Genomic DNA, 27,178 nt, shown 5'->3' with positions numbered 1-27,178 from the left:
CCAGGCCTCATGCTGACGTCCATGCGCGCATTGGTAGCAGGTGAAACCCATGAACGCAGCGCTGGACGTGATGCAGCCCAATCCAATGAAGGAGAGATGGACGAACACGAACCACCGCACAGGAATATGAACCATAGGACGACCACGATGACAACGGCGGCGGCATCGCTATAGCCTGCTCTTCCGATGCTATGTGTTCTCTGGCAGCTACTGCTATGAGGAAGCCAAACTATACTCCTCCTCTTGGAAGATGTTGACGGAAATATGCCCTAGAGGCAATAATAAAGTTATTATTTATTTCCTTATAATCATGATAAATGTTTATTATTCATGCTAGAATTGTATTAACCGGAAACATAATACATGTGTGAATACATAGACAAACAAAGTGTCACTAGTATGCCTCTACTTGACTAGCTCGTTAATCAAAGATGGTTATGTTTCCTAACCATGAGCAATGAGTTGTTATTTGATTAACGGGATCACATCATTAAGAGAATGATCTGATTGACATGACCCATTCCATTAGCTTAGCACCTGATCGTTTAGTATGTTGCTATTGCTTTCTTCATGACTTATACATGTTCCTATAACTATGAGATTATGCAACTCCCGTTTACCGGAGGAACATTTTGGGTACTACCAAACGTCACAACGTAACTAGGTGATTATAAAGGAGTACTACAGGTGTCTCCAAAGGTACATGTTGGGTTGGCGTATTTCGAGATTAGGTTTTGTCACTCCGATTGTCGGAGAGGTATCTCTGGGCCCTCTCGGTAATGCACATCACATAAGCCTTGCAAGCATTGCAACTAGTGAGTTAGTTGCAAGATGATGTATTACAGAACGAGTAAAGAGACTTGCCGGTAACGAGATTGAACTAGGTATTGGATACCGACGATCGAATCTCGGGCAAGTAACATACCGATGACAAAGGGAACAACGTATGTTGTTATGCGGTCTGACCGATAAAGATCTTCGTAGAATATGTAGGAGCCAATATGGGCATCCAGGTCCCGCTATTGGTTATTGACCGGAGACGTATCTCGGTCATGTCTACATTGTTCTCGAACCCGTAGGGTCCGCACGCTTAAGGTTACGATGACAGTTATATTATGAGTTTATGCATTTTGATGTACCGAAGGTTGTTCGGAGTCCCAGATATGATCACGGACATGACGAGGAGTCTCGAAATGGTCGAGACATAAAGATTGATATATTGGAAGCCTATGTTTGGATATCGGAAGTGTTTCGGGTGAAATCGGGATTTTACCGGAGTACCGGGAAGGTTACCGGAACCCCCCGGGAGCTAAATGGGCCATGATGGGCCTTAGTGAAAAAGAGAAGAGGCAGCCCTACATGGGCTGCGCGCCTCCCCCTTCCCCTAGTCCTATTAGGACTAGGAGAGGTGGCCGGCCCCCTCTCTCTCTTTTCCCCCTCCGTGAATCCTATTCCAACTAGGATTGGGGGGGAATCCTACTCCCAGAGGGAGTAGGACTCTCCTGGCGCGCCACACCTTGGCCGGCCAGCCTCCCCCCCTCTAGTCCTTTATACACTGAGGCAGAGGCACCCTAGAACAAACAAGTTGATCCACGTGATCTATTCCTTAGCCGTGTGCGGTGCCCCCAGCCACCATATTCCTCGATAATACTGTAGCTGAGTTTAGGCGAAGCCCTGCTGCTGTAGTGCATCCAGATCATCACCACGCCGTCGTGCTGACGGAACTCTTCCCCGACACTTTGCTGGATCGGAGTCCGGGGATCGTCATCGAGCTGAACGTGTGCTCGAACTCGGAGGTGCCGTAGTTTCGGTGCTTGATCGGTTGGATCGTGAAGACGTACGACTACTTCCTCTACGTTGTGTCAACGCTTCCGCAGTCGGTCTGCGTGGGTACGTAGACAGCACTCTCCCCTCTCGTTGCTATGCATCACCATGATCTTGCGTGTGCGTAGGAAATTTTTTGAAATTACTACGAAACCCAATAGTGGCATCCGAGCCTAGGTTATTTATGTTGATGTTATATGCACGAGTAGAACACAAGTGAGTTGTGGGCGATATAAGTCATACTGCCTACCAGCATGTCATACTTTGGTTCAGCGGTATTGTTGGACGAGACGACCCGGACCAACATTACGCGTACGCTTACGCGAGACCGGTTCCCCCGACGTGCTTTGCACACAGGTGGCTTGCGGGCGACTGTCTCTCCAACTTTAGTTGAACCAAGTGTGGCTACGCCCGGTCCTTGCGAAGGTTAAAACGGAGTCTATTTGACAAACTATCGTTGTGGTTTTGATGCGTAGGTGAGATTGGTTCTTTCTTAAGCCCGTAGCAGCCACGTAAAACTTGCAACAACAAAGTAGAGGACGTCTAACTTGTTTTTGCAGGGCATGTTGTGATGTGATATGGTCAAGACATGATGCTGAATTTTATTGTATGAGATGATCATGTTTTGTAACCGAGTTATCGGCAACTGGCAGGAGCCTTATGGTTGTCGTTTTATTGTATGCAATGCAATCGCGATGTAATGCTTTACTTTATTACTAAGCGGTAGTGATAGTCGTGGAAGCATAAGATTGGCGAGACGACAACGATGCTACGATGGAGATCAAGGTGTCGCCCCGGTGACGATGGTGATCACGACGGTGCTTCGAAGATGGAGATCACAAGCACAAGATGATGATGGCCATATCATATCACTTATATTGATTGCATGTGATGTTTATCTTTTATGCATCTTATCTTGCTTTGATTGACGGTAGCATTATAAGATGATCTCTCACTAAATTATCAAGAAGTGTTCTCCCTGAGTGTGCACCGTTGCCAAAGTTCGTCGTGCCCAGACACCACGTGATGATCGGGTGTGATAAGCTCTACGTCCATCTACAACGGGTGCAAGCCAGTATTTGCACACGCAGAATACTCAGGTTAAACTTGACGAGCCTAGCATATGCAGATATGGCCTCGGAACACGGAGACCGAAAGGTCGAGCGTGAATCATATAGTAGATATGATCAACATAATGATGTTCACCATTGAAAACTAATCCATCTCACGCGATGATCGGTTATGGTTTAGTTGATTTGGATCACGTGATCACTTAGAAGATTAGAGGGATGTCTATATAAGTGGGAGTTCTTAAGTAATATGATTAATTGAACTTAAATTTATCATGAACTTAGTCCCTGATAGTATCTTGCTTGTTTATGTTGATTGTAGATAGATGGCTCGTGCTGTTGTTCCGTTGAATTTTAATGCGTTCCTTGAGAAAGCAAAGTTGAAAGATGATGGTAGCAATTACACGGACTGGGTCCGTAACTTGAGGATTATCCTCATTGCTGCACAGAAGAATTACGTCCTGGAAGCACCGCTGGGTGCCAGGCCTGCTGCAGGAGCAACACCAGATGTTATGAACGTCTGGCAGAGCAAAGCTGATGACTACTCGATAGTTCAGTGTGCCATGCTTTACGGCTTAGAATCGGGACTTCAACGACGTTTTGAACGTCATGGAGCATATGAGATGTTCCAGGAGTTGAAGTTAATATTTCAAGCAAATGCCCGGATTGAGAGATATGAAGTCTCCAATAAGTTCTATAGCTGCAAGATGGAGGAGAACAGTTCTGTCAGTGAGCATATACTCAAAATGTCTAGGTATAATAATCACTTGATTCAATTGGGAGTTAATCTTCCGGATGATTGCGTCATTGACAGAATTCTCCAATCACTGCCACCAAGCTACAAGAGCTTCGTGATGAACTATAATATGCAAGGGATGAACAAGACTATTCCCGAGCTCTTCGCAATGCTGAAAGCTGTGGAGGTAGAAATCAAGAAGGAGCATCAAGTGTTGATGGTTAACACGACCACTAGTTTTAAGAAAAAGGGCAAAGGGAAGAAGAAGTGGAACTTCAAGAAGAACAGCAAACAAGTTGCTGCTCAGGAGAAGAAACCCAAGTCTGGACCTAAGCCTGAAACTGAGTGCTTCTATTGCAAGCAGACTGGTCACTGGAAGCGGAACTACCCCAAGTATTTGGTGGATAAGAAGGATGGCAAGGTGAACAAAGGTATATGTGATATACATGTTATTGATGTGTACCTTACTAGAGCTCGCAGTAGCACCTGGGTATTTGATACTGGTTCTGTTGCTAATATTTGCAACTCGAAACAGGGACTACGGAATAAGCGGGCACTGGCAAAGGACGAGGTGACGATGCGCGTGGGAAACGGTTCCAAAGTCGATGTGATCGCGGTCGGCACGCTACCTCTACATCTACCTTCGGGATTAATATTAGACCTAAATAATTGTTATTTGGTGCCAGCGTTGAGCATGAACATTATATCTGGATCTTGTTTGATGCGAGACGGTTATTCATTTAAATCAGAGAATAATGGTTGTTCTATTTATATGAGTAATATCTTTTATGGTCATGCACCTTTGAAAAGTGGTCTATTTTTGATGAATCTCGATAGTAGTGATACACATATTCATAATGTTGAAGCCAAAAGATGCAGAGTTGATAATGAAAGTGCAACTTATTTGTGGCACTGTCGTTTAGGTCATATCGGTGTAAAGCGCATGAAGAAACTCCATACTGATGGACTTTTGGAACCACTTGATTATGAATCACTTGGTACTTGCGAACCGTGCCTCATGGGGCAAGATGACTAAAACACCGTTCTCCGGTACTATGGAGAGAGCAACAGATTTGTTGGAAATCATACATACCGATGTATGTGGTCCGATGAATATTGAGGCTCGTGGCGGATATCGTTATTTTCTCACCTTCACAGATGACTTAAGCAGATATGGGTATATCTACTTAATGAAACATAAGTCTGAAACATTTGAAAAGTTCAAAGAATTTCAGAGTGAAGTTGAAAATCATCGTAACAAGAAAATAAAGTTTCTACAATCTGATCGTGGAGGAGAATATTTGAGTTACGAGTTTGGTGTACATTTGAAAAATTGTGGAATAGTTTCGCAACTCACGCCACCCGGAACACCACAGCGTAATGGTGTGTCCGAACATCGTAATCGTACTTTACTAGATATGGTGCGATCTATGATGTCTCTTACTGATTTACCGCTATCGTTTTGGGGATACGCTCTAGAAACGGACGCATTCACGTTAAATAGGGCACCATCAAAATCCGTTGAGACGACGCCTTATGAACTGTGGTTTGGCAAGAAACCAAAGTTGTCATTTCTTAAAGTTTGGGGCTGCGATGCTTATGTGAAAAAGCTTCAACCTGATAAGCTCGAACCCAAATCGGAGAAATGTGTCTTCATAGGATACCCAAAGGAGACTGTTGGGTACACCTTCTATCACAGATCCGAAGGCAAAACATTCGTTGCTAAGAATGGATCCTTTCTAGAGAAGGAGTTTCTCTCGAAAGAAGTGAGTGGAAGGAAAGTAGAACTTGACGAGGTAACTGTACCTGCTCCTTTATTGGAAAGTAGTACATCACAGAAAACTGTTTCTGCGACACCTACACCAATAAGTGAGGAAGCTAATGATGATAGTCATGAAACTTCAGATCAAGATACTACTGAACCTCGTAGATCAACCAGAGTAAGATCCGCGCCAGAGTGGTACGGTAATCCTGTTCTGGAAATCATGCTACTAGATCATGATGAACCTACGAACTATGAAGAAGCGATGGTGAGCCTAGATTCCGCAAAGTGGCTTGAAGCCATGAAATCTGAGATGGGATCCATGTATGAGAACAAAGTATGGACTTTGGTTGACTTGCCCAATGATCGACAAGCAATTGAGAATAAATGGATCTTTAAGAAGAAGACTGACGCCGATGGTAATGTTACTGTCTACAAAGCTCGACTTGTCGCGAAAGGTTTTTGGCAAGTTCAAGGGATTGACTACGATGAGACCTTCTCACCCGTAGCGATGCTTAAGTCCGTCCGAATCATGTTAGCAATTGCCGCATTTTATGATTATGAAATTTGGCAAATGGATGTCAAAACTGCATTCCTGAATGGATTTCTGGAAGAAGAGTTGTATATGATGCAACCAGAAGGTTTTGTCGATCCAAAAGGAACTAACAAAGTGTGCAAGCTCCAGCGATCCATTTATGGACTGGTGCAAGCCTCTCGGAGTTGGAATAAATGCTTTGATAGTGTGATCAAAGCATTTGGTTTTATACAGACTTTCGGAGAAGCCTGTATTTACAAGAAAGTGAGTGGGAGCTCTGTAGCATTTCTAATATTATATGTGGATGACATATTACTAATTGGAAATGATATAGAATTTCTGGATAGCATAAAGGGATACTTGAATAAGAGTTTTTCAATGAAAGACCTCGGTGAAGCTGCTTACATATTAGGCATAAAGATCTATAGAGATAGATCAAAACGCTTAATTGGACTTTCACAAACAACATACCTTGACAAAATTTTGAAGAAGTTCAAAATGGATCAAGCAAAGAAAGGATTCTTGCCTGTGTTACAAGGTGTGAAATTGAGTAAGACTCGATGCCCGACCACTGCAGAAGATAGAGAGAATATGAAAGATGTTCCCTATGCATCAGCCATAGGATCTATCATGTATGCAATGCTGTGTACTAGACCCGATGTGTGCCTTGCTATAAGTCTACCAGGGAGGTACCAAAGTAATCCAGGAGTGGATCACTGGACAGCGGTCAAGAACATCCTAAAATACCTGAAAAGGACTAAGGATATGTTTCTCGTATATGGAGATGACAAAGAGCTCATCGTAAAAGGTTACGTTGATGCAAGCTTTGACACTGATCCGGACGATTCTAAATCGCAAACTGGATACGTGTTTACATTAAACAGTGGAGCTGTAAGTTAGTGCAGTTCTAAACAAAGCGTCGTAGCGGGATCTACATGTGAAGCGGAGTACATAGCTGCTTCGGAAGCAGCGAACGAAGGAGTCTGGATGAAGGAGTTCATATCCGATCTAGGTGTCATACCTAGTGCATCGGGTCCAATGAAAATCTTTTGTGACAATACTGGTGCAATTGCCTTGGCAAAGGAATCCAGATTTCACAAGAGAACCAAGCACATCAAGAGACGCTTCAATTCCATCCGGGATCTAGTCCAGGTGGGAGACACAGAGATTTGCAAGATACATACGGATCTGAATGTTGCAGACCCGTTGACTAAGCCTCTTCCACGAGCAAAACATGATCAGCACCAAGGCTCCATGGGTGTTAGAATCATTATGGTGTAATCTAGATTATTGACTCTAGTGCAAGTGGGAGACTGAAGGAAATATGCCCTAGAGGCAATAATAAAGTTATTATTTATTTCCTTATAATCATGATAAATGTTTATTATTCATGCTAGAATTGTATTAACCGGAAACATAATACATGTGTGAATACATAGACAAACAAAGTGTCACTAGTATGCCTCTACTTGACTAGCTCGTTAATCAAAGATGGTTATGTTTCCTAACCATGAGCAATGAGTTGTTATTTGATTAACGGGATCACATCATTAAGAGAATGATCTGATTGACATGACCCATTCCATTAGCTTAGCACCTGATCGTTTAGTATGTTGCTATTGCTTTCTTCATGACTTATACATGTTCCTATAACTATGAGATTATGCAACTCCCGTTTACCGGAGGAACATTTTGGGTACTACCAAACGTCACAACGTAACTAGGTGATTATAAAGGAGTACTACAGGTGTCTCCAAAGGTACATGTTGGGTTGGCGTATTTCGAGATTAGGTTTTGTCACTCCGATTGTCGGAGAGGTATCTCTGGGCCCTCTCGGTAATGCACATCACATAAGCCTTGCAAGCATTGCAACTAATGAGTTAGTTGCAAGATGATGTATTACAGAACGAGTAAAGAGACTTGCCGGTAATGAGATTGAACTAGGTATTGGATACCGACGATCGAATCTCGGGCAAGTAACATACCGATGACAAAGGGAACAACGTATGTTGTTATGCGGTCTGACCGATAAAGATCTTCGTAGAATATGTAGGAGCCAATATGGGCATCCAGGTCCCGCTATTGGTTATTGACCGGAGACGTATCTCGGTCATGTCTACATTGTTCTCGAACCCGTAGGGTCCGCACGCTTAAGGTTACGATGACAGTTATATTATGAGTTTATGCATTTTGATGTACCGAAGGTTGTTCGGAGTCCCAGATATGATCACGGACATGACGAGGAGTCTCGAAATGGTCGAGACGTAAAGATTGATATATTGTAAGCCTATGTTTGGATATCGGAAGTGTTCCGGGTGAAATCGGGATTTTACCGGAGTACCGGGAAGGTTACCGGAACCCCCCGGGAGCTAAATGGGCCATGATGGGCCTTAGTGGAAAAGAGAAGAGGCAGCCCTACATGGGCTGCGCGCCTCCCCCTTCCCCTAGTCCTATTAGGACTAGGAGAGGTGGTCGCCCCCCTCTCTCTCTTTTCCCCCTCCGCGAATCCTATTCCAACTAGGATTGGGGGGGAATCCTACTCCCAGAGGGAGTAGGACTCTCCTGGCGCGCCACACCTTGGCCGGCCAGCCTCCCCCCTCTAGTCCTTTATATACTGAGGCAGAGGCACCCTAGAACAAACAAGTTGATCCACGTGATCTATTCCTTAGCCGTGTGCGGTGCCCCCAGCCACCATATTCCTCGATAATACTGTAGCTGAGTTTAGGCGAAGCCCTGCTGCTGTAGTGCATCCAGATTATCACCACGCCGTCGTGCTGACGGAACTCTTCCCCGACACTTTGCTGGATCGGAGTCCGGGGATCGTCATCGAGCTGAACGTGTGCTCGAACTCGGAGGTGCCGTAGTTTCGGTGCTTGATCGGTTGGATCGTGAAGACGTACGACTACTTCCTCTACGTTGTGTCAACGCTTCCGCAGTCGGTCTGCGTGGGTACGTAGACAGCACTCTCCCCTCTCGTTGCTATGCATCACCATGATCTTGCGTGTGCGTAGGAATTTTTTTGAAATTACTACGGAACCCAACAGATGTGACTGGCATGCATGTGCCATGCGCTAGGGCGGGTGGCACAGAGCACGAGCGCCCAAAAATAGCACTAGTCCAGAGCGGCCTCGATGTCGTGGTGCAGCCGACCACGACCATCGAGCTAGGCGTACCGGCAGCTGACTCCTACTTATTTCTACTTGTTTCATCTGCTGCGGTTGGATGTACAACGAACAGCCTATATGCATTCACGTCCCTCTGTAGTAGTATCTCTGATAGGGTAACAGCAACTCGATCTATATTGCTCTCTGAATTGGTAGCAAGATTACAGACCGATACACGAATGGGGAATTTCTCTCTTGCTAACCCTAGGATGAAGAACAGATGCCGCCACCGCCGTGATCTACTGGATGGTTGCTGGAGTTGGTGACTTGTGCTTAAGTAGTGGTAGGCTGGGCCGTCACCCACTCCGGCCCACAGAAGCGTTTGTTAGGCCTGCGGGCTCTGTTGGGTCGTGGCTCATTGGGCTTGGTCCCTCCTGCCAGTGGGGTCGCCGTAGCCGGGGCGCTCACATCCCCCCCTCTCCTTGAGTGGCGGCTTGACCCCAAGCCGCAGTTTGAGGGAAGCGATCGAAGAGAGCAGCACGGTCTTCCCAGGTGTCTTCCATGGCAGAGTCCGGTGACCAACGCACCTTGACTTGCTCCACCATAGCGCCATTCTTCTGGCGCCAGCGAGTCTGGAGTATCTCCACGGGAATGGCAAGCATGTCAGTACAGATGGGAAGATCAGGAGTTATGACCGTACCAGGGAGGAGTGCTCGGCGAAGCTGCGACACATGAAAAATGGGGTGGGCGGACGCATGTGCCGGAAGCTGCAACTTGTAGGCGACAATGTTGATCTTCTCGATGATTGGGTATGGGCCATAGAACTTGAATGACAGTTTGTGGTTTCCCCGCGGAGCCACTGAAGATTGCACGTAGGGCTGAAGTTTCAGATAGACACTGACCCCTACGGCAAATTCTCGGAAAGAGCGGTGTTTATCCGCGTTACTCTTCATTCACTGCCGAGCACGATGCAGATGCTGTTGAATCAGATTCTGCATCACTACACACTCCTCCAGCCATGCTTCCAAAGACGGCACCGAGCAGGAACTTGTTGCAATGATTCCCCATTGCTGCGGTTCATAACCGAACAGAGCTTTAAAAGGTGACATTCCTATAGCTGAGTGGTGTGAGGAATTGTACCAAAATTGTGCCAAGGGAATCCAGAAACTCCAGCGATGAGGACACGCGTGCGTGAAACAGCACAGAAAAGTCTCCATGCACTGGTTCACGCGCTCTGTTTGACCATCCGTCTGCGGGTGGTTGGTTGTGCTCAAACGTAGCTCAGTGTCGGCATAACGAAACAGTTCCTGCCAGAAGTGGCTTGTAAATACTGGATCTCCGTCAAATAGGATGGCACGAGGGAAACCATGAAGCTTATACATGTGTTGCATGTACAGCTTGGTCACCTTAGCTGTCGTGTAGGGGTGGGCAGTGGGCAAGAAGTGAGCATACCGAGTCTTTTTATCCACCAGCACCCAAAGACAGTTGGCCTTGCCGGACTGAGGTAAGCCGTCGACAAAATCCATAATGATTAAGTCCCATGGGCTTGGTCCCTCCTGCTAGTGGGGTCGCCGTAGCCGGGGCGCTCACAATCTCGTACGTGAGAGGATCAAGTTCTATAAAGATGTATCTAGGATAGGAAAAGGGCCTATGTAACACATCCAGAAAACTCTATGTGGTAAATGTTGCGCTGCTGTCTCGGACGTGCAATTACTACGTCCGGTGCTAGTATTTGCATACAAGCGTATCTGCCTCACCTTAGTCAAGCGCTCTTCTCCGAGGTAGCATCATTTGATTGAGAAAACATGCAGGTTTTGGCAGATGGGAGCGCGAGCAATGGAGCGTAGCTCGTACTGCTGCAAACCCAGGGGCCTGTGGTGAGCTTTGAAAACATTCGTCAGATCTATCTCTATGAAACCTCCCACACTCAACTGCTTTTTCAGTACGGCGCCCGTCAGTTCTATGTAGCTGGGAAATGGGCTAACAACCCAGTTGTTGCAACACATCAGTGAACATCCAACATTGCGTCATTGATGCACACATAAAAAAAGGAATGTAACCCATGAAAAAACACGTGTGAACCAATACTTACTTGCTCTCCACATAAAAATGAAATGTAACTTATGGAAAAACACATCAGTGAACATCCAACTAAATCTAGCAGCCCCCCAAACACCATCTCGACGTACTGTCTTTTCTCGTCATTGAACGAGGAAATCGGATCGTGCAACTTCTTCACGCCGCATCTCGAGCCGGTTGGGGGCGCCTTTCCATTGTCCTGGTTCTGATCTTCCTCGTCCGGCTCAGGCTCCACAACGCCGCCAGGAAACCAATCCCCTCTTCGTCTTCTGATTCGAATGATACATTGTCAATCAGTCGGGGCGCGTTCGGCCCTGAAGGTAGAACCCCGTACCCATCCATCCTGGGACAGAAAATGGACAGCAAAAGATATTCAGTTTTTCCGACGTCTCACATTCACCATTACAGGATCATGATGCGTTCACATCAATTCCTTGGCTGTGTAGTGGGACAAAAAATGATTTTCAGATTGAGTTTTGTTTGGGTCATGTCAAGGAAAATGATTTTGCATGAACAATCTATACAAAACGCCAGAAAATGATTGTTGAGCGCGAGAAATCGGATCGACACCGTAGACATGAAAAAAGCACTGCAGGAACGCTACCGTAATGCGGTGCGCAAATCGTAATCCTGGTCTACAAAAGGCATTAGGTTGGAGACGGATATACCTTAGATTGCGGTGTGCGCCGCCCTGTGAACGAACGCAGTTCGTCAATCTTGCGTTGTGCTTCAGCCTCTGGTTTGTTGGTATCGCACACCGAATGGACTGCTTGGCTTCAGGAAGATTATACTATAGCTGGTCTCTTAGCCGGCCCCACTACATGAGTGCGATCACGGACCGCCCCTTGCTGTCTGCGCGATAACTTCCAAGGGGAGCCGACAAAAAAAATGTCAGGACATCTGTGAACCCTGGATTCCATGGTAGTTCATTTCACGGGGTGAGCTTTGACTTTTGTTCCAGCAAATCAAGTGCCTTTCCTACCGCCCATCATTGTAAAATTTCATGGATAATTGATGATGTGTTTTTTTGTTATATACGCTATAGCGTGCTTGCTGTTGGGCGGTGTCCCGATTTTTGTCTCACCCGTTGTGTTTTACTTCCTCAGTTTCTAAGGGCAACTCCAATGGGACAACTCAAACGGACGGCGCATTTGTCCGCTTTTTGTCCGTTTGAATCGGCCGCCTGCCCGTTGTCCGCCCAGTTTTGCGTTTGGGTCGGCAATGCGCTCAACGTGCCGACCCATTTCAAATCCGCATTCAACTTTTAAATAAAAAAGGCCCGCGACCGATCATGCCAGTGGTCATGTCTCATGCCGGCATCATGCCAGCGCCGGCATACAATGCCGGCTTCAGAAAACACCACAGTTCATGTTGGCGCACTCATCAGCCGGCCGGCACACATGCCAGCACATAAAAAATGGTGGGACTTGAGTTCGACCACGCCATCGCGGCTCCCGTGGTCATGCCGGCACACCTGCCGGCATACAAAAAAGATGGCCCCTCGACGCCATAGATCACTCGTCGTCGAATTTGAGCATGTCGGCCTGCATCTTCTTGAACCACGGCCTCTTCCTTGGTGACAAGGCGTTGAGATCCACCTTCATGATCTCCACCCCGGTCATCATGCTTGCAAGAGCCAGTTCTTTCGCCTTTGTCTTGGCGTCGTCGGCCTTAATCTCTAGCATCTTGGCTTGCTTCTACGCCTCGAGCTCGAACATCTTGGCTTGCTTCTCGGCGTCAAGATCAAGCCTCCTCCTTTGGATCTCCATGAAAGCATCCATTTGCTCCGCCTTGAAATGCCGGCGCCTCGGGATCGTAGTCAGCGCCCGGCGCACCACCCTCGAAGATGAGGTGTTGCATGTAGTCCTCGTCGACGGCGGACGACATTTCCTCGAACAGGTTACGGGCGTCCGGGAGACCGCCGGCAGGCACCTGTCGCGCGCGTTTCCTCGTGCCGCCGGACGACGAGCCACCGACCACCGGGGTGGCGTTGAGGTCGATGGGCGCGGGCATGGGCGTGGAAGGCGCGACCATGCTCACGTCAGGTGAGCATTCCTCGGAGAGGCGGGAGGCCTGCGGGTAGACGTGGAAGCCAGGGGCCAGGTTGCAAGCCGATGCGCGGGGTGAGTCGGGCATCACCATCCGAGGAAACGCCGACGAGCCGGTGCTGGCCGCGGCGATAGCGGCTTGGACGAGGCTGTGCTGGCTAGGGTTTACCCCAAGCATGTAGAGCGCCTCCCTCGTTGCCGCGGCGACGCGGGCGTAGGTGAACTCCTGCTGCGCGGCGGCGACAGCAGCGGCCTCATCCCTCACGTCCGCGGCATGCCTCCGGCCCTTCCTCTTGGCCGCCTCCCTTGCCCGCTGTTCGGGCGTCAGCGCCTTCTTCGGCTTGGTCGCCGCGGCGGTCTTGCGCGGGGCACGAGGCTTGCCTCTCCCGAAGGGGGCGACGGTGCCGGACGAGGCGAGGGAGGCAAGGCCGGCGGCGGCATCGAGGTCGAGGTCGATGGCGTCCTCCATGGCTGGTTGGGGGCGGGGGCGCGCGCAGGCGGGAGCGTTTTTGGGGAAAATGGGGAGAAATGGTGGTGGCAGCCCATACAGAAACATATAGATGTATATAGACACATTTTAGAGTGTAGATTCAATCGTTTTACTCCATATGCAGTCCATACAGAAACTCTAAAAGATTAAATTTAGTAATGGAGGGAGTATTTTTTAACGGACCCTTTTAAATGTAAGAGCATCTATAGCTGGGTGCCTCAAACCCCCTTAAATGCCCAAATGCTCAGTGACCAACAAAAAACCCGAACTAAATGGGCGCCTCAAGCGGGCACCCCTCATATTCAGCCTTAATCTCGGACGGATTTGGGAGGCCCGGACGCGACCGCGTGTGTCCGCCACGACGGACTAACAGTCGGTCCCACACGAAAACACTCCTAAACTCGGTGGTCCGAAGCTCATCTCTTCCGTCGGACTGACGGCGCCATGTGTCACCGCTTCGGTGTGCTGCGTAATCCCCTAGCTCGGCTATTTAAGCTGGACGCCTGCACCAAAATTCCACTTGACCACATTTCCTCCCTTCCCGTCCGCTGCAGCCGCCATTTTCTACTCATCGGCCGCTCGCCATCCGCCGCCACAAGTAGCCATGCCACCTTGCCGCCGGGTAAGGAGCTACCTATATCTAACACTGGAGCGCCGACTGCAGCTCCTTGAGATGATCCGGTCAAGGCGCGAAGCCCGGATCGTCGTGGGGTTACCTCCGAATGCGGTGGATCCAGAGGAGGATTGGGAGGACGCGGTGCAGGAGGAGGACGAGGACGATGCGGGGGACGTAGGGGACGTGGATATGCACGCGGAGTAGCAGGCAGTCGTTGATTCCCTCCAGGCAGAGGCAGAGGCCAACTGCCATTACCTCTAGGAGGCAGAGCACGCCGTGGCCGTCGACGAGATGCTCATATATATGGTTGAGGAGGAGGAGTCGGATCCCTCCTGCGCGCCCATCTACACGGTGCCCGACACGGAGATCATGGACATCTCTGTCGATGAAGCGTAGTTTAGGCTAGTTCTTGATACGCTTGACTCTCGACTTGTTAGGAGAGAGCAGTCGCCAGCTCGCGAGTACGTTGTGGTCAAGCCAGCATTAAACGACCCTTACATAAGACTGATCTGCCCATTCAAGCGTGCGATAACGCGTGCTAGAAAAAACACGTGGGGCCATTTCTCCGTCATATACGGCGAAATTTCCTTCTTTGTATCCAGATCAACTAACCCCTGCACTACCACGTAAGAATCGTGTAAATGTAAGCATTGTGGCAATCCATGGTTCTGACAAAGTAAAAATGGAGATTCATGTGTAAATGTAAGCGTTTCGATGATGCTATATCTATCTATCTATCTGTCGCTCCATCTCTCTCTAGTCCTCCAACACCTTATTTGATAGGCATGCACCGTGAAAACTACACAGTACCAAATGGAGTGTCGGTGGGTGCAACGTCCACCTTATAGATAGTGTTCTTGTCCACAAAAAAGGGTGCCTTTGTGTAGGTATGCACGGTTCCGAAGTAAAATTGAGGTTTCTGTTTAAAGTAAGACTTGCATTGATGCTATGATAGCTATATATCGCACATTCTCTCTCTAGCCCTTTAACACCTGAAAATGTATGATGGTTTCGCGTGATAGGTCCAACTCATCATTATATAAAAGGTTCACATTCGCATGAAATAGGATGCCCCTGTTGTGGGGCTGCATGGTTTCAACAATGCAAACTGGAGGTTCCTTGTGTAATGTAATTGTTGCGGTGATGCTATATCTAGCTAGCTATCGCTCCCTCTCTCTATAGACCTTTACCATATGATATAACACGCATGTACAACAAAACATTTCCACAGGCGTCGACCGGGGTCAGTGCGTTTAATGAATACTAGGAAAAGTCAGAGTCATTTTCCTATTATATGAAACCAATTTTAGTACTGTCATGGCAATACAAAACACAACCAAGGTTTCAGAGAAACTCGCATGAGTGGAAGGGTGCGAATAGGTCCAACATCATCCTTATATGGAAAAGGTTACATTCAGATGTAATAAGGTGCCCCTTGTGTGTGTATGCATGGTTCCAACAATGCAAATTGGAAGTTCCCTTGTGGTGCAAGTGTTGCGGTGATGGTATATCCAACTATCTATCGCTCCCCCTCTCTATAGACCTTTACCATATGATATAACGTGCATGTGTCGCAAATGTTTACACAGGTGCCGACTGGGGTCGTGGGGGTGCAACATCCATCTTATATAGAAGGTTCTCATGCGCAAATAAAAAGGTGCCCCTAGGGAGGCTGTGCATGGTTCCGAGAGTGTAAAAAAGAGGTTATAGATGTGATGTAAAGCATTGCGGTGATTCATGTGTAATGGATGGTTCCGACAAAGGAAAAATGGATGGAGGTTCATGTGTAATGTAAGCATTCCGGTGATGATATACCTATATATATGTCGTTCCCTCTCTCTATTGACACACATGCATCGTAAAAAAATGCAAGGTCCTGAATGGTGTCGGTGGGGTGCAACATGCACCTTATAGAGAAGGTTCTCGCCTACAGAAAAGGGTGCCCTTATGCAGGTATGCATGGTACCGACAAAGTAAAATGAAGGATCTACATGTGGTGCAAGCGTTGTGGTGATCCGTAGTTCCGGAAAACTAAAAACATGCTATATCTATCTATCGTTCCTTCTCTCTCTATTCTTCTAACACCTTATTTGACAGACATGCATGGTAAAAAGAATCACACGGTCCCGAATGGTGTCGGTGGGGTGCAACGCCCATCTTATGGAGAAGGTTCCCGCCCATAAAAAAGGGTGTCCTCTTATGGGTATGCATGGTTCCGAGTCTTCCGACAAAGTAAAATGGAGGTGTCGGTGGGTCCAATGTCCACTTTATACAGAGGGTTCTCGCCGACAAAAAAGGTGCCTTCATGCGGGTATGCATGGTTCCGACAAAGTAAAATGAAGGTTTATGTTTAATGTAAGCCTTGTGATGCTCTCTCTCTCTCTCTCCTCACAAATGTATGATTGGTTCCCGTGATAGGTCCAACGTCATTCTTATATGAAAGGTTTCATGTTCAGATGTAATAGGGTGCTCCCTTGTATGGGTATGCATGGTTCCGACAATGCAAACTGTCATGTCATTGTGTAATATAATTGTTGATGTGATGCTATATATAGCTATCTATCGCCCCCTCTCTATATATACCTTTACCATATGATTGGACGCGCACGCATCATAGTAGTTTATACGGCTGCCGACTAGTGTCAGTTGGTGCAACATCCATCTTATATGGAAGGTTCTTGTTTGTGAATAAAAAGGTGCCATAGGGGCGGGTCTGCATGGTTCCGAGAATGTAAAACAGAGGTTCTACATGTATACAGGTCATGACACGGCAATCGGTGGGCTCAAATGCTTTGATCGGGAACTATGGGGTTATGACAATGGACGTTCCTCTTGGTCCGTGTCACAACAAGTCATGCTGACTTGCCAGACCAGGTTTTGAGTGCATGTGATCACAGGACTCCCTTCCGCCTGTTCGATGTGTGGGGGGGCACCCTACGACTTGAACCTTCCTACGTGATTGCCCGGTTTGTGAGGAAATTGCCACATCAAAGTTGTGCGTTGTTTATTTAAAAATCACACCACCATTTCATAGATATATCTAGGCCACTTGCAGGGTGGAACCGGCTCTTGCAGAGGAGGCGGATGCCTCGTTCAATAAACAGAGATAAAAGAAAGAGAGAGAACCCATGGAAGGGAAAGAATGGGTGCATGCCGCATGCGAACCAAATCAAGAGGGAAATTAAGAGCATCTATACTTTGCAAATCTGGCCCTCAAATGCCCGAGGAGTGGCGAGCGCGTCCACGGATACTAACCGGTCAAGTCTCAAATTTACCTTCACACAACCGAACTCCTCAACTATCATATCTCAAACCCGTACAAACTCATGCAACTACGTCAATACATTACACACATCGCCCAACTACTCCATCACTACTAACATGCTACCGGAATACCAAAATTTGGCATGTTTGGCTATGGTGGAGATCATCCACGGCCGCCCTTGCTCTTCCCGGTGCCCTTGTCCTCCTTCTCGTGAAAGTATGGGTCAAAGACGTAGTGGGGATCGAGCCGGATCTGCTCATCGTCGGAGCTGTCGTTGGAGTTGTCGCTATCCTCCTTTGGTGGCAGTCCGGCTATGGCTCAGACCACCCGATTATGCTCTTGGGTGAGGGTGCGCGTGTTCCTCCGCTGTCGTTTCTTCACAATGCGGGTGTGGAAGGCTTCCTCCTTTGCGGCCACCCACGCCGCCGCCTCCGCTGCTGACATTTTGCCGCATTACGGGCCTTGGCGGACCTTATCCTCACCTTCCCACGGACTCATAGTCCACCCGGCCGGTGATGGAGGAGAGATTTTCTGGCTACCGGGACTGCGATGATCCAGCCCCAGAGGACACGAGCGCCCGTTGAGCCAACGCTGTGGAGTCACACCGGACAAGTCCTGCCGTCGTTGGGGCGTTGTCCTCCTGGCAACGGCGGAGTGCAATGCGGACTGTCATTGCCTCCTCCAACCCGCATGGGATCACACCCCAGTCGATGGATCCGGATTGGCCGGAGTCAGATTAGCTGCCCGTCATGCCGGAGACGGCTGGAAAATGTCAGAGGTGAGCTTGGTTGGCGAATGGAGTGGAGTGTGAAGTGGCTATGGTTTGGTCATGCGAGCGGATGGGGAGAAATATATGTGGGGTTGGGTGGGCCAGCGTGGGCCGGGTTCGACGTGACATACGTGCCCGGGCACCCCATATCCGTCCAATATTTGGGGTGGACATGGGGTGCTAGTCAGACCGGGCGTTTGAGGCCTGTTTGAGGCGTTCGTCTAGATAGAAATTTCGTGACCGGGCGACTCGCCCGGGCGTATGAAGCAGGGCACCTGGTTGAGAGAGAATGAGAAGATGCAAAGAAGAGAACTGCATTGGGTTGATCTAGTTTTGGATGGTGTTGTTTTAGGGACATGTACACCTGTGAAGGGACGAGGCAATAGTATGGTATAGCTACGATGCACCCGTACGCATCCTTCCGTCACGAGCCCATCCCACCTTGTTGCTGTGTGCACCTTTTTTATGACTTCTAGGGGTCACGGGAGATTGCGAGCGCGTGCTCCTTTTCACAATGGCGGTACGCAATCATTTCAGCCAGCTCGACTTTGCTATAAAAGAAATGAACGCGGGCATTCAAATCCTTCAACTAGCGAATCCGAGAGATATCCATCGGTCCAAACGCCCACACTGTCCTCCGCAGTTCTCGTAGCTGCCAGCCATGTCGAGCAGAAGCTCCGTTTGTCTTGGTTCGCGAGCGTATCCCCTTGGGTGGCCCCTTTCTCTTTTGACTACTTCGCCGTCGCCGCATGATAGCACGGTCCCGTACCAGCTTGTCTGACAAGCGTGCCGCGACCTCCGAGGCCTTTGGGGTCTAGGTCAGCCACGGGGGCGAACTCAAGCTACCTCCCGTCGCTCTCCACAACGGCGAACTGCACGATGATCCCCAGCAGAGGAGTGCGGTTGGACATACTCTAGAGGGAACCCCTTCCTTGACACAAGGCTTAACCACTCTCTCGTCACGGCGCTAGAACGCAGAAGGCTCTTCAAGACATCGATGTGGATAAACACTTGCTCGAGGAGTCGATGAAGCCAAGGACCATAGAAATGGATCCCGCGTGATGGCGGCCATGGCTGTTGCGAAATGATGCTTGGCTATGTGTGGAGAATGTGCTGAATCTGGTGCTCCCCTGATGGCTGGCACGATGGTCTTATCTCCATCCGCGCCAGGCTGCGTGTCATCACGGGGCACTGATCGAAAAACCGGTCTGTTGGTGCAGGCATGCCCCACGTTGGGCGCCTTTTGACTTCTCACATGCCTGTGTCACGAGAGAGTTACAAAAATGTGTAAGGTGCTGGGCGTTGTGACAACTAGAAAGTATATAAATATAAACAATGAGTAATAGTACACCGCAAACACGATCGTTGATTCCACGATGGTCAAACCATTTTTGGCGCCTGAGATTTTTTGGGTGATGCCCGTCATTATTCTTTGTGCACTTGAGTCAAACAGGTGAGGCCCTGCGCGTGCGGATGCATGTGCCACGTTTGTGACGTGTCGATGGGGTTGGTATGCTCCAAAAGGGAAATCAGCATACATGCATAGCTATCGGCGTGTGCACCTTTTTTTCCAATTTTCTTCACATCTTCTATTTGAAGTAACGGCCCGGAAATTTTCTTCACATCTTTCTTTTATCTGCGGTGTCCAAAAAAGGCCGTAGACAAATGCAACCATAGAAAAATATGCCTACTACTTCAAAAACATAAATAAATAGCTACCAAAACGAGAAGGCGCCTACAAGAACAGAACGCATAATAAAAAAAGGAAACATGGGTGGAAGGTTTGCACCTTTGGCCGAGCGGTTCTCTACAAATCCTAGAATCGTTTGAACATAACACGGGCGGGCCCCTACCTGCCGGATTGCATCACGCCAGCCTAGTGTCTGCGCACTACAGTGCTCCCGCAAGCAGCGTGGTCCATCATCCGCTATAACAGGAAATAATCATCCAGTGATTAATAACACAAAAATGCAAATAGGGAAAGTGGAGGGACCAGATCCCAATATGAACAAGCGCTCGTGATTGCATCTGCTCCAGCATAGTTTCATATGTTTGCTTTTCCCTATATATATATATATATATATCCAATTGGATGTAAGGCATCATGAACTGTTATTGTTGACATTACCCTTGAAGCCTAAGTTGAAGCCTAAGTGATATATATATATTAAAGTAATTTAGAAAATGATACAAGTTCCACCGAGTTCGTATTTTCGAGCTAATTTCTTTAACCTTACATCCGAATACAGCAAATGATATGGCGTTGGAAAGCTTGAACAAATGCGAAACTTTTTTGTATATATTGTTTCTCCCGATTTCTTATGATTTTAAGTCAATTTTGAAAATGCTAAAAACGTATTTTCCCCCTAATATCTACAAACTTTATCGGAATGTGGCAAATCATATACCGCTGAAAAGCTATGGAAAATGCGAAACTTTTTCATGTTGATGGGTTTCTCTGATTCCTAGCCGTTTTCATGTAATTTCGAAAACGGCGAGATCATTCGTTCTGCCATTATCGTGAAACAGATTCTTCAAAAATGCACCGCGTGAAGAACCTGAACTTCTCGACATGTGTACCTGAACTTCACTCTGTTTTTCACATGATTTTTTTGCTCGTAGCTCTCCACCCACTCACCGGAATTGAACAAGTGATATACCGACGGAAAGCTGCTGTAAACACGCAACTTCCCCGTGTTGATCGTTTTTTCATACTCGCGACAATTTTAAAAGTTTTTCATCTCAAATTCATTCACTATAGTAGTCGAACTTCTTACTGTTTTCACGTTGAACTTCTGTGATGTATTTTCATTTGTAATTTTCTATCCATTCGTTAGTGTTACACAAATGATACTCCTTTTGTACAAACCCCATTCATAATAATTTTTTTAACTTTCTCCGACCGAGGAGTTGAACTTATAACAACAAAACTTTTAGTATTTGCTTTTTGTTCTTTTTTTAATACAAAATGCACATCGTGTAGTACGTGAACTTCTTGCAGTTATCAATTGAACTTCTCTTGGTTACGTGAAAATATCTGAGTTTTTTATAAATATTTATCTAAATTTCTTAATCCATTTTTATGAATTTCGAAGCGCTCTATTTTTTAAAAGTTGAACTTCTTGTTATTTTATTTTTGAACTTCTTGTTTTCACTCTTTAATAACGAGGAAAATCTGAGTTTTCTATAATCATCGAACTTCTCTATCTTTTTAATATGGACTTCCTGGTTTTACTTAATAATATTTTTATGAATTTTGAAGCGCTCTATTTTTAAAAGTTAACCTTCTTGTTGTTATTTTTTTGAACTTCTTGTTTCCACTCTTTAATAATGAGGGAAATCTGAGTTTTCTATAATCATCGAACTTCTTCATCTTTTTAATATGGACTTCCTGGTTTTATTTTCTTAATCTTTATAATTTGAATATTTTATTTTCTTTTTGAAATCAAATTGCTCCCAAATAATAATTGAACTTCTTTGTGTATTGAGAGAATTATTTTAAAATGCAAAAAAGCAAAAAAAAATCGAACATGGAAATACAAGGTGAACATATCTCGCAATAATTTTTTAACTTCCCCGGACAGAGTATGTGAACTTCTTGAAACAAACCTTTTAAGCTTTTAGTTTTCTATTCTTATATTCTTATCTCAAACGCATTCCGTGTAGTAGTTGAACTTCCCGCTGTTTTCACCTTGAACTTGTGTCACGAATTTTTGTTCAACCTCTCTCACAAGAATTTTTAAACTTTATCGGGCCGAGCACTTGAACTTCTAACAACAAACCTTTAGCCTTTGCTTTTTCATTAAATTTTTTCATACAAAATGCACACCGTGTAGTATGTGAACTTCTGGCAGTTATCAACCTGAACTTCTCTCGGTTACGTGAAAATATCTGAGTTTTTAATGAATATTAATGTGAATTTCTTAATCCTTTTTTTATGAATTCTGAAGCGATCTATTTTTAAAAGTTGAACTGCTTGTTATTTTATTTTTGAACTTCTTGTTTCCATTCTTTAATAATGAGGGAAATCTGAGTTTTCTATAATCATCGAACTTCTCCATGTTTTTAATATGGACTTCCTGGTTTTTTCTTAAACCTTTTTATGAAATTTTGGAGCGCTCTATTTTTAAAAGTTGAACTTATTGTTATTTAATTTTTAAACTTCTTGTTTCCATTCTTTAATAAAGAGGAAAATCTGAGTTTTCTATAATCATCGAACTTCTCCATCTTTTTAATTTGGAGTTCCTGGTTTTATTTCTTTTAGTAATGGAAAAAAATCCTACTTTATGATAGACATCGAGATGCTCCATTTTTAAATTTGAACTTCTAGGTTTATTTTAACAGAGAAGATATTTTTATAAAAAAATTTGAGATGCTTTTTTTAATGACCTTTAGGTTTGTAACAAGCATTGAACTTCTTCGTCTTTTTAATTTGAACCAATAGGCTTTTTCTAGAAATGAGGAATGCTTTCTTATAATTTTTAAAATGATCATTTTTTAATTTGAACTTTAATGTAATGGTATAGGAAAACGGGGAATGCTTTTTTATAATTTTTGAAATGATCATTTTTTAGTTTGAACTTCAATGTAATAGTATTACACAAAGAACAACTAAAAAAGCTCCAACTATTCCATGGCACTAGCACACGAGCAAACATTTTTTCAGCCTACTACTAGTTTTTCATTTGACTTGCTATGAACATTTTGTTCGACCTGCACATAGCGCAATCTAGGAGGAGCTATACAACAATGTTGTGTCGGCACGACACAGAAGCGCACACAGAGGACTTGATGATGCATCTTTTATGCCACTCTGGGCAGCGTTATTTGTGCTGTAATAAACGTCGAGTTTCCCCGTTATTTAAATTTGAACTTCTAGTTTATTTAAGAAACGAGGAAAATCCTTTTTCTTTAAAACTGCTGTGAATTATTCTACCTTGTTTTAATTTGACCTTCTTTGTTTTTTTGTAAATCAAAAAATAATTTTTTAGTACAAAGATAAATCATGTGTGTTTTCTTAATTTGAATTTAGGTTAATTGTTTATAAACTAAAATATTTTTGGATCGGTGCACTGACTTTTTCACAATGATTGATTTTGCCGACAGGATTTAGTAAAGTGTATATTTGTTTATAACTACAACAGAGGCTTTTTTTAACATGTACTTTCTGGAACGATTTTCTGTACATATAAAGATCTGAAGTGTTGATTTTCTCTATTTTCTTTAGCTGAGCTCTTGTGATGTGAGCACAAAGATGGAAACTGAAGAACATGCAGCTCTGTTCTTGGAGCATTCTCTGCACTTTGCTTTCCTCTCAACACACCAGTTGCCTTCTCTGCACTTTTCTTTTCTCTCAACGCACCATTTCTTTCTCAAAGAGTAGTTCTCAGAAAGCATCAGCCAGCACATACACACTGCTACATTCCCCAGCCTTTTTTTAGCCCCTAGAAGTGTTCAAAGAGAAAATAGATGTAGCCTGAAAATGACCAGGCGCACAAAAAAGTTCAGGGAGAATTAATAGCTATGGCCTGAAGACATAATCTCAAACACATGTAGATGAAAGTTTAGAGAAAAATACCATCGTTATAATTGTTTCTCTGAACTGAATGCCATTTCTTTTTATCTTTCACCAATGAAGATCGACTGTCACACATTCATCTCCTCAGTCCTCACGAGTAAAGTAAAAACAGGGTATGTACAAATGTTCATCCCAAATGAACACCGGTCATGAAATTTTCTGCACCATAAACATTGCAAAGCTCATTTCTTTTAACTGTTAAGAACTGATGATTTTCTTTTGTCAATGAACTCTTCTAACATACGTACTAGAACTTCTAAAAATTCAACATTTTTTTGTAATGGATATAATGAACTCCTTAATTTCAGACATGAAAATTATAGAATTTTGTTTATAGGCAATCAAACTGACGTACAGAGGAGACAAGAAGGTTCACGGAGAGAGACGGCGTCGTTGCAGCCAAAGACGGTGTAGGCGGTTGGCCTCGTCGGACGACATCGTTGCAGCCGAAGACGGTGTAGGCGGTTGGCCTCGTCGGCGATGCGTTGGAGGAAGGGAGTGCCGTCGCCGATAGCGGGAGATAAGGCCCGTGGAGGCACAGGGTCTCGCGGCCGCCAGCTCGAACAATAGTGCGTGTAAAAAGGATAAAACTGCAAAATTCAGTACACTTTCTATAGAACATCAAAACAACAACATTCAGTTCATATTCACAGAGGACTGTTTGTAGCATCTAGATTCAACGGAGAAGCATTATGCTAGAATAAGGTGGACTGCATATATTCTTCTTTTTGAACTTTTGCAACAAGTTAGAACTCTCAACTCTGTATGTATGCAGGTCGTGGGGAGGTGAGCGGCGGCAGTGTACGCGGGCATGAACATTGTTACTTCCCAAAATCACAAACGTGCTACCTGCAAAAAAATCACAAACGTGCTTCAAATGGATGGGATGGAAGTGTTGTGCTCACCCTCACCTTGGCTGCTCTGGACTGCTACTCGCGATGGCCCCGACCTCCCTGACGCTGCGTGGCTGGACTGGGATGGCGTTGTGTCCCCGTCAGGGCAATCGGGAGGAGGCGGAGGTGTGGGAACCGGGACGAGGAAGAAGGGGAGCGCGGGAACTCCACCTTGGGGGATCGTGCCAGAGTGGGGAGGCGCTTGGCGGAGCCGACAAAAACTTGGATCCCCACGGATGGCCCCCAATTTTTCTGGAATAGGAGGCAGGCAGAATGAGCCGGGGCAAGTAGGCGACTAATGTGGCGTCGGTTCTCCGGGGGAACGCAGGTGGGTGTGCGCAGCGGGAGCTTCCGAGGAGAAGATGAAGGTGGGGTGATGGCGGGATTCAGGGGCGATGGGGCGGGGCGGCGACCGGAGTTGGGGGCGATGGGGGCGGGGTGGCGACCGAAGCCAGGGGAGATGGGGGCGGGGTGTCGGGTGGGGCGGCACGTGGGTCAGCGGCGGTGGGTCGTCGGCGGGAGGCTCGCCGGAGCCGGGGGCTGGAGGTGGGTTGGGGTGGAGCTGCGCTGCCGTGGGGATTTTTGGATCGGGGTGGGGGAGGTTTTCTGTTGATCTCGGGAACGCACGATAATGCTACTCTATATATTACTATATATATAGGGTCGCGCTATTCGTCATCCTGAATGAGAAATAATTATTCTTCATCCTTTGTTTATTTTGATGTCAATGCATTATATTTTTAGGTTTCGTAAATTTTGTCTTAGTTCATATATAAAATGAGAACGTAAGAAAATATATACGCATCTTAAAAACATTTTATTTTACGTAAAATTACGAACGTAAAAACATAATGTAAAACATACATAAAACATACATAATGTAAAACATATATATATATGAATAACTTATTCTGCATCCTGGGTGATGAATAATATTACTATATATATATATATATATATATATATATATATATATATATAGTGATACTATTCATCATCCAGGATGCAGAATAAGTTATTCTTCATCTGAGGTAATTTTACGATCATTTTGATTGATTCACTACGTAAAATTTGGCATAAGAAAATTAAAATATAGGTCATAATACAAGAAAAACTGCAGTTTATGTATATTTTGCACTATGTTTTTACGTTTGTAATTTTACATAACATAAAATATTTTTTACGATGGTTATATATTTTCTTACCGTCTGTTTTTACGTCGGAAATAAGACAAAACTTACGGAACGTAAAATTACGGTGTATTGATGATAAAATAGAGGGGAGTTAAGAATAACTATTCCTCACCCAGGGTGACGAATAGCGCGACCCTATATATAGTGATATATATATATATAGTGTTACTATTCATCACCCAGGGTGCAGAATAAGTTATTCTTCACCCGAGGTAATCTTACGATCATTTCATAATTAAATTACGTTTCGAATTCAAATAGTTACATTTCTATTGATTCACTACGTAAAATTTGACATAAAAAAAATAAAAATATAGGTCATAAGATAAAAAAAATTGCAGTTTATGTGTATTTTAGACTATGTTTTTACGTTTGTAATTTTACATAACATAAAATATTTTTTATAACGATTATATATTTTTTCTTACGGTCTCTTTTTGCGTCGGAAGTAAGACAAAACTTACAGAATGTAAAATTACGGTGCATTGATGGTAAAATAGAGGGGGATGAAGAATAACTATTCCTCACCCAGGATGACGAATAGCGCGACCATAAAAAAGTGTTATCAAAATAACGGTGCGGCCCACAAAGAGTGGCAGCGAGCGTTTTTTCGTGTTTTTTTCTAAACCATTCGTCGGAATGAGGCAAATGATACACCGTTGGATAGATATCGTCGAGGCGCATCTTTTTCATAACTATTGTTTTCCCTAATGCATTACGGTTTAAGAGCAGTTTCAAATTTACTAAATTGCGGAATTATGTTTTTCAAAAAAAATAAAATTCGGTACTGTTTTCGCTCTAGTTTTTTAACCGTTTGTCAAAACGAGGTGTGTAATATACCGCTGAAAAGCTATGGACGAGGCACAACTTTCATATGTTGAAATGTTTTTGAGATTCGTCACGGTTTTAAGTTAATTTTAAAAATCGTACGATGGACGATGAGTGACAGCGGCCGTTTTTCCCGAAATTTTTACAAATCGGTTGTCGAAATGATTCAAATGATATGCCGTTGGAAAGATATCGACGGGACACAACTTTTTCATGTAGAACACTCTCTCTAATTCCTTATGGTTTAAGAGCAGTTTTAAATTTACCGAAATGCGGACACTATTTTTCGCGACATCCAAATCGAACGAGTGAACTTCATCCGACAGAAAACCGCACTGTTTCGGTCGAAAACCGCACTGCATCAGACGGTCAAGTGAACTTCATGATT

At 45.2% G+C, this 27,178-nt stretch overlaps 2 long non-coding RNA genes across 3 annotated transcripts; both read right to left on the bottom strand.

Annotated features, from left to right (window-relative positions):
• Nucleotides 1-11,094: 11,094 nt before the first annotated feature.
• LOC125523894 lies at nucleotides 11,095-11,959 on the bottom strand. Its single transcript, XR_007290473.1, has 2 exons — nucleotides 11,779-11,959; nucleotides 11,095-11,453 (listed from the first exon to the last, which is right to left on the bottom strand). It is a non-coding gene; the product is annotated as an uncharacterized LOC125523894 (long non-coding RNA).
• An 11,429-nt stretch (nucleotides 11,960-23,388) lies between these two features.
• On the bottom strand, nucleotides 23,389-25,375 carry LOC125522951. 2 transcript variants are annotated; one of them, XR_007290052.1, is made up of 4 exons: nucleotides 24,637-25,375; nucleotides 24,232-24,466; nucleotides 23,877-24,035; nucleotides 23,389-23,774 (listed from the first exon to the last, which is right to left on the bottom strand). It is a non-coding gene; the product is annotated as an uncharacterized LOC125522951 (long non-coding RNA). The 2 variants fall into 2 exon arrangements; XR_007290051.1 differs by having other exon boundaries at nucleotides 24,232-25,374.
• Nucleotides 25,376-27,178: the final 1,803 nt, after the last annotated feature.

Source organism: Triticum urartu, chromosome 7 (genome assembly GCF_003073215.2).
Source record: "Triticum urartu cultivar G1812 chromosome 7, Tu2.1, whole genome shotgun sequence".
Taxonomy (NCBI): domain Eukaryota; kingdom Viridiplantae; phylum Streptophyta; class Magnoliopsida; order Poales; family Poaceae; genus Triticum; species Triticum urartu.
Note: the sequence above shows the minus strand (reverse complement) of the source record. Positions and strands in the feature narration are given on the sequence as shown.